The 8469-nt window shown below is 46.9% G+C and overlaps 1 long non-coding RNA gene across 1 annotated transcript; it reads left to right on the forward strand.

Moving 5' to 3' along the window:
* The first annotated feature begins 15 nt into the window (after positions 1-15).
* LOC107137994 lies at positions 16-3558 on the forward strand. Its single transcript, XR_001502957.2, has 2 exons — positions 16-540; positions 1620-3558. It is a non-coding gene; the product is annotated as an uncharacterized LOC107137994 (long non-coding RNA).
* The last annotated feature ends 4911 nt before the right edge of the window (positions 3559-8469 follow it).

Raw genomic sequence — 8469 nt, forward strand, 5'->3', positions numbered from 1 at the left:
GCGCGCCCGTCCCTCTCTTCCCGCGGCCTCGCCTCCCCGCTGCCCTCCTCCTCCTCCTCCTGCCGGCTCGCTCGCTCGCTCGGGCACGGTCCCGGGCCGTGCGCCCGCGCTCCCGCTCCCGCTCCCGCTCCCGCCCGCTCCCAGTCTATCGTTTCCATGCAAATCCGCGTGCAGCCTCCTTTCCAAGCGCTGTCACCGCCCCCCCGCCGCCGGGGCTCCCCGCCTCCTCCCCCGGGCGCCCTGCCGGCCCCCAGCTCCGGGGAGGACACCCGCCTGCCCCCGCCCTGCGCCCAACACGCCCACGTGGGCGACCCGGCACTGCTGAGGCCCCGGCCCGAAGCCGTGCGGGCGTGGAGAGGAAGTTCTGGGAGTGGGGTGGCGAGAGGGGCCCCTGGCGGGCAAGCAGAGCTCGGGCCTCGCGTCCGCTCTGGGATCCCAGGCTGAAGAAGCTCCGTCGCAGTTGCGGGCCGGAGAGGGTTAGACTCGGCTGGCGGCGGTGCCCCCAGAAGATCCGGACCCAAGACGCGGCGCACGCGGAAGGTTGGAGGCCCTGGAAGTCGGGGCGCGCTGATCCCGGTCTGGGGCCTTGGCTGGCGCCAACGACCTGGGGGCTGTTTTTATTTTCTCAGCGATGAGATCACTCCGACTGACAGCCCCGAAGCTGTGTGCGGAGGAGGGAGTTGGAAGGGGGAAAAGTAGACTTTTAAAAGTAGAGTATTGGGTACCCCAGTGACAATCTGAACAATAGCTGGAGCCAGGGGTCTCTTGGGCCCTGTGAGCCAAGCACTTGTTAGAAAATGGGCCTCGGAGACATCCGTTGAGTTCAGGAAGAAATGAAGGGGGGGGGGAACGATTTAGAATTTATTTGGGGGAAAATTTAAGGGGTATTAGAAAAACTCGTGATACAGAAAGATCCGAAATTCGATAACAAATAACTAGGAAAGGGAACTTTGTTTCCAAACCAATGAACAAAAAAGTGGGGGGCAGAGAATACTACTTGGAAGTTGATGTGTTTTTAAGTTAGCTTAGGTGGGAAGCCCGGAAACCGTGGCACGTTGGAGAGCTGTGGGGCTTTTCTCCCACCAGCAGAATTCAGGGGCCTCTGCCCACAGGCCCCCCAGCGCCTTCCTCCTACCGCCTCCCCTATCAGGCAGCCGGCGGCTTAGGCTTTTGTTTGTTTTTAACAGCAGGAAACCCCCCATGGTGAGAAAGAAGTTATCTCCAAACCCTGGTGCCGGTGGGGAGTTACAAAGCCCTGTGAGGTGTGGCCGGATCCACAAAGTCAGCTCAGAAGCTGCAGGGGACTTGCCCTTTCACAGAGGATGGCCTCCCACTAGCTGTCAGGGGCGGCCGCTTCTCTTTCCCCTCTGAACTCCCTGCTTGCTGGGACCTGAAAGGAGAAATCTTAAGCCTCATCGAAGCTGGTTCCAGCGCTGCTGATCCTATTTGTTGGTGGCAGCTATAGTCTTGCGTTTTGCTGTCCTATTCCCAGCCCTTAGGAAGAGAGATCAGGCTAGAAGGCAGTTGACATTTATTTTTTTTTTTTAAATACTTATTTATTAGTTTTCGGCAGACACAACATCCTTGTTGACATTTATTAATTGCCGTCTTCATTCCAGATAGCCCAAGTGCTGCCCTCTGAAGTAATCTGCACAGTAGTCCCTGAAGTAGATGTCCTTATTCTTCACATCTATGAATGAGGCACCTGAGACACGGAGAGATTTCTGGACTTCTGGGGATCCCACATGGCAGAGCTGGGGCTTAAGCTCAGGACTTTGTGAGGCCTTATTCCGAAGTTGCCATTGCACCCAGCTGCCTCATAGAGCAAGGCAGAGGTGACTTTGTTAAGAGAGCTCTTTGCAAAACAAAAGTTCTTTATCCAGGCACACTATTGTGAGAGCTTAAGAAATGTTTGCTTGTGGTGACATGGGCTACAAATAGCTTTCCTCACAGCCTCCTAGGTCTGCTGTGGGACCCTAATGTGAAAGCCTCACTGAAAGAGAACCAGCAGCTGTGGAGTAGTAGACCACACCTTGGGACCCAGGAGTGGTGTGGTGCAGGGAGCCGAGTTCAGGCTAAGGCATCTATGGAGCATCTCAATGCAGCCCTCCTGCTCAGGTCTGGGAAATCTGAAAGATACCAGGGGACCTAGGGAAGCACCAAGGAGTGGGGTCAGGGTGTGCCTGAGTGGGCAGAGGATACAGAGGGACCCTTGCAGTCATCATCTTGCAGACAATGGTTAATTTTAACCCAAACCTCAAATCCAGCAAGGCCAGCCCTTGAGAGTCAGCCAGAATACAAGTTCAGGCTCCATCACCAACTAATGTGGCTTTGGATCCTGGCTCTTTTCCTCCTTCACTTTGCTGAGCATGTGTTCTCTCAGCTGTAAGAATGGAACTAAGGATTCTTATGGTGCATAGTGGTGAATTCAGAAAGAGAATCATACGCATCCTGCTCCAGTGCAACCCCTCATCTTACACAAAAGAGAGCCAGTTTGCACTAGGGAGGGAAGCAGCCCAAGAGAGATTCAAGGATTAAATGGAGTGGAAGGGCCTGATGTGTACCTCACCTTCTAAACTCATGGCATTGGAAGGGGCCTTGTTCAAGCCCCTCATTTTCCTGAGGGGAGGAAAAAACTAGTCAGCCAACTAGTTAGTGAGACTGGACCATGCATGCTTTCCCACATTTCCTTTCCAAGGCAGCATTGTTGTGACAGGGTCTGCTGGGTGTGCAGAAAAATAAAAAGCTGGACCCACATGGGAATCTGATGGTGCTGTCTCTGGACTAGTTCTTTCTCCTCCAGTGAGAAAAGTTGAATAAGCCCAGTGTCACAAAGCCCCCTAGGAAGAGTGAGAAGTTACTTTTTCTCAGTTCCAAGAGACCCTTACATGCCCTCCCCAGTTTGGGTGATAATGGGTAAGTGGCTACTGATGGATGCAACTCTGTTCTGGCGCCTGGTTTCCTGGGGCCCAGCCAGGCCTGCTTTGCAGAGGTTGTCCTTGTCCTTGGAAGGGAAACATTAGCCCAGTTAATTTTTCATCATGGTAAGTGCAAAGTTCAGGAGAGGTGGGATGGGGGTGGAGGCACAGCTCTGTCTCCCTGGGAATAGTCAGCCCTATCAGGAGCCTCCAGACAGACATGCCAAAGCATGTTTGGAGCAGCTCCCAGGTGGAACCCTGGAGAGAAACGAACACCTGACTTGGGTTATGTTTTTTTCCCATTAGCCAAAGGGTGTTTAATCAGCAAGTGGTGAGTCTAGAAAGAACATTGGGATCATTCTGTCTTCATTTTACAGAGACAGAAAGGGATATCTGAGGAAGGGAGGTGAGCAGGTTGGAACTAGAACTCTCCTGAGCGTGTCCTCACCCAGAAGAGGTCCTCTACCTACAGCCAGGTCTCTGTAGCTCTTTATAGCACCTTACCCAGTGGGCTCTCCTGGTACCAGACAACCTGGGTTAAACTTCCATCTTCACCACTTCCAGCTGTGTAACTTAACTCTTATGTGTCAGTTTCCTCGACCATATAATGGGAATGGTAATAAAATTGCTTCTTAGATTATGCGTGGAATCAAATTGGCTGTGTCAAGAGCACATAGTAGGTTCTCAACATACATGGATATGGCTGATGCATAGGATAGAGCATCATACAAGAACTAGAAGTTTCATGTACATAAGACAAATGAATGATTCCTAAAAACAGTTTGGAGGGAAAATAGCCACAGTGAAATGAATGGCGTAATGCCACCTGGGTAAAACATCACATACAGGCCTGGGGTTGTGGCTTAGTAGTAGAGCACTTGCCTAGCACATGTGAGGCACTGGGTTCAATCCTCAGCACCACATAAAAAAATAAATGAATCAATAAAATAAAGGTATGGTGTCTATAACTAAAAAAATCATGTGCAAAACAACAATGCATATTTTGAAAGAAGTCATACAAACAAAAAGTAAACACACATTGAGATGGCTATTTTTAAAAAAATAAAATAACAATTGTTGTAGAAGATGTAAAGAAATTGGAACTCTTACTCATTGCTGGTAGGAATGTAAAATAGTGCTTGCCTCTGTGTATGGTACTTCCTCAAAAAATTCATTAGGATCACTATATGATCCCTCTATGATCCAGCAACGTGTGGGTATATACATAAAAGAAGTGAAAGCAGGTGCTCAAAGGTATCTGTGCATGCCATGTTCAGAGCAGCATTGTTCACAATAGCCTCAGGTGGAAACAACAATAGCCACAGGTTGAAATGCATTAAGAAAAATGTTTCTGCAACCAATGAAATATGTGGTATATACATACAACAAGATTCCGATTAGTGCTATGACATGGATAAACCTTGAAAACATTATGCTAAAAGAAATAAACCAGTCACAAAAAGATTTAAAAGTCTAATTTCACTTACAGACGTACCTAGAATAGTACCCAGGGGAGCTTAACCAGTGAGCTTCATCCCCAGCCCTTTTTGTATTCGATTTAGAAACAGGGCCTCACTAAGCTGTTTAGGGCCTTGCTGAATTGCTGAGACTGGCTTTGAACTTGCAATCCTCCTGCCTCAGCTTCCCAAGCCACTGGGAATACAGGCGTATGCCATTGCACCCAGCCAAGAGTAGTCAGATTCTTAGAGACAGTGTAGATGGAAGTCTGAGGGGTCTGAGGGGAAGGGGAATGCGGAGTTGTGGTTGAATGGATGTGGAATTTCAGTTGGGGAATGTGAAAAAGTTCTGGGGGTGGATAGTGGGAATTCTCAAAAAACAATGTGATTGTATTTACTGCCACAGGACTGTACACTTAAAATGATAAACTTTATACACTTTTGCCTCAGTAAAAATCAACAGGAATAAAAAGATCCATGAACACAGTAGAACAGGTATGCAAGGGTGGGTATCTGGGAATAAGGGATGAGGCCAAAGAGGGAAAAATAAATGAGTGAATTCAGGGCTCTATAATGATTGACACCCTCGGCTCCCGACCTGCACATTTCAAAGTGCTCTGTATATGTTAGTAAATATGCTAATTTTCTGTGGTATGCTCAAATGTCAATACCTGTGGCTTCCAGACTAATCTAGTTGAGGATCATGACTTTTCACCTTTGGAGAAATTATTTAAAATGTTTGTCTCACAGTATCCCTAAGAGAGTGCAGGATCAGGCGTCATCCCCTCTGACAGCTTAGGAAGCAGAGGGCAGCAGACTGACGCCATTTGTGGGTTTGCCTGTGCCAGGCTCAGGGCCTGGGACTTGAAGGATGTGGTCATATTTAAAGTTCTCACAGCCTCTGCACGATGATTGTTATTGCTGCTTCAGGAAGGAGGGACCAGGAAAGCAGGGAGTTGAGCTGCTGTTGACCCAAACTGGACTAACCCTGGACTGCTGATCCCTGACTACCAGCCCAACCTGGGGTTTTCTGTCCCCAAAGCTCTTGGCATGGTGTCCAATGATGATTGCAGAACATGCCTGGAAGATCAAGGCTCTGCAAGAAGGAGCTGGGGATAGATGCTATCCAAGGAAGGCACTTAGAGGGACCAGGTCTGATTCAGGGAGGCGTTAGGCAGAGATTAGACGTGGGGCGGTGGCTGCCGTGGGAGGACAGTCCAGGCCCATGGGAGTCCAGGGCAGAGTGCATGGAGCTATCTTGAGTTCACTTGCAGGAACTCCTTCCTGGCCTTTGAAAACTGCATGTCTAGGAGTCAGGGGCCAGGAGAGGATCTTAGTACTATGGGGTTGTATGTGTATGCTTTAAATTTTACTATTTATGTCCAGGTGTGTTGATCACTCTCTTCATACATACAGGTGATGTTGAGATTCTGGTGTGTGCATGTTAGTGGTCTCCATCTGCCCATGCATTTCAGGCCCTTCTAATTCAAATCTCATTCTTTCAGAGTTCAGTCCTAGTTGTTTAAGTGAAATAGGTACATGTCTGAGTTTTCTCCCCACATTCATGTGTCTTTGTCTTTACATACATTTTGTATGTATCTAGATATTTATAGAGGTCATTATGTTTTCCCTTTCCTGTTTTCTAGGACAGTAAGAGTCACAAACATTACTTGGCTCTGTCTGAGCACCTCCCTCAGTTCATGGTTCAGTGTGCAGGGTGGACCTGAAAAATAGCAGTTGGAAAATTGTTCTTTCATTATCATTTGTTTTTAAAAACACATGTGTATGAACAGCCATCAAAGACGATGCCCTGAAATGAACTATGGTTCTATAAAAGTGGTGAGATTGTATACCTTTGTTATTTTTAATGTTGGCATGTTGTTTTTACTTAAAAAAAAAAAAAAAAAAGCAGTAGAGGTAAATCCCAAAGGAATTTAAAGCAGGAACTTGGACAGATATTTATACACCCATGTGCATAGCAGTGTTATTCACAGTAGCCAAAAAGTGGAAACAACCCAAGTGTCCATCAACAGGTAGATGGATAAGCAACTGCAGTGTATGAACACAAAAGAATATTATTTGACCTTGATAAAAAAGAGGTCGCTTCTAAAATGTGCTAAAACCTGAATGCACCTAGAGAACTTTATAAGTTAAATAAGCCACTCACAAAAGGACAAATATTGCATGATCCTACTTATATGAGATACTTTAGTCAGATTCATAGAGACAGAAAAAAAGAATAATGGATTCCCAGAGCTGGGGGAGGGGAAATGGGAGTTAGTGTTTAAAGTGTACAGAGCTGTAGCTCAGCGGTGGAGCGCTTGCCTAGTGCGTGTGAGGCACTGGGTTTGATTCTCAGCACTGCACAAAAATAGATAAATGAAATAAAAGTATTCTGTCCCTCTACAACTAAAAAAATGTTTTAAGAAAGTGTACAGAGCTTCAACTTTAGAGGAGGAAGCGTTCTAGAAACGAATGGTGGTGGTCGGAGCAGAACTTATGAACGTATTTGATGCCACTGAACTGTACATTTAACAATGGCAGAGCTGGTAAATTTTGTCATGTGTACTTGGTCACACTTTTAAAAATAAATAAATAAATTCTAGAAACTGAAGTTTAGAGTGTACTGTCAAAAATGTTATCATTCAATAAAAATAGATTCTTCAATTGGTTTTTTTGGGGGTGCTGGAGATTGAACCCAGGGCCTCAGTCATGCTGGGAAAGTGCTCTACCACTGAGCTTGGCCCCAGAGAAAGAAAACAATGTGTAGGTGGAAGTGGAGTTGGGTCTATCCTGAGTGAGGAATGTGGCTCTGGAGAGTGTCTCTGGAGAGAATGAGACAATGGCTACCTGTGCTCTCTGGTCAGGTGTGAGCTTATTGTGTTGCTGGCCCCCAGGGGCCTGCTAATACTTCTCTGTAGTCAGGCACCAGGGTGTGACAGGAGAGAGTGAATCCTTGACCTCGTAAAATGACTTCCTGGTCTAGAATACCTCACCTCACAGACACTCCAGCAAGTGTGGCCCCTGTGAATCCTGCTGTGGGCTCCAACTCTGAGGGATTCAAATAAAAGTTAACAAGGCAGGCTGTCCCTCTCCCTGCCATTCAGCCTCACCAGAGGGGGGACACCTGCTTAAGGATAAATATGTTCAGTGGTTGTTGTAAAACAGATGTTTTCATTGTAGAGAAATGTTTTGAATTTTATGATGGCGTCGATAATCAAGCCTGTCTGCAATAGAAGAGGAACAAAGCGCTGACACATGCCGTGGCACAGTGGCCTTTGGAAACATGGTGCTAAGTGAAAGAACAAGTAGCAAAAGACCTGGCACTGTAGGATTTCAGCTCCATGAAATGTCCACAACTGCCCGACTCTAGAGATAGGCGGGTGGTAGCAGATGGCTGGGGCTGGGCTGGGCTGGTAGAGCAGCTCATGGATGCCGAGTTTCTCTCTGGAGTGATAGAAATGTTCTAAAATTGGCTGCAGTGACTACACAACCCTGTAAATATACAAAACACAATTGGGCATCGTTAAATGGGTGAATTATATGGAAGGTGCACTACATCTCAATAAGGATGTTTTCAAAAATAATAATACAGACTGGCACGAACAAAGCCCTTCCAAGGGTTCCAACCTGCTCACAGGGTTAGGTTAACTACATTCATTTTTACAACTACCTGTGGGCTGTGTTAGTGTCATCCCCTTTTTAGCAGGGAGCACTGAGGCACACAAGGGGACATCAGTGAGTGGCCGTGCTCTGACAGTCCAGGCAGTCTGCTAGACAGTCCTTGTTCCTAACCACAATGGAGACAAACAGCCACCACCACCTAGAAATAACCACACTGCAGTCCCCTGAGGTTTCATTGGCACATCATGAACATCTTTCTATGTTAATAAACATGCATTTGCAATGTGGTATTGAATGACTGTAGAGCATATTGTCACATGGATCTGTCATCATTTATTAAACCAGTTTCCTGTGACTGGACATACAGGTTACTTCTAGTTTTATTTGATATTACAAATGGTTCTGCTCTAAACATTTCTGGGCATCACATATGTGTACATCCCTGATTAGTTTCCTAGAATAAGTCCCTA

The sequence above is a fragment of the Marmota marmota genome, unplaced genomic scaffold, assembly GCF_001458135.2.
Source record: "Marmota marmota marmota unplaced genomic scaffold, marMar, whole genome shotgun sequence".
Classification (NCBI taxonomy): Eukaryota; Metazoa; Chordata; class Mammalia; order Rodentia; family Sciuridae; genus Marmota; species Marmota marmota.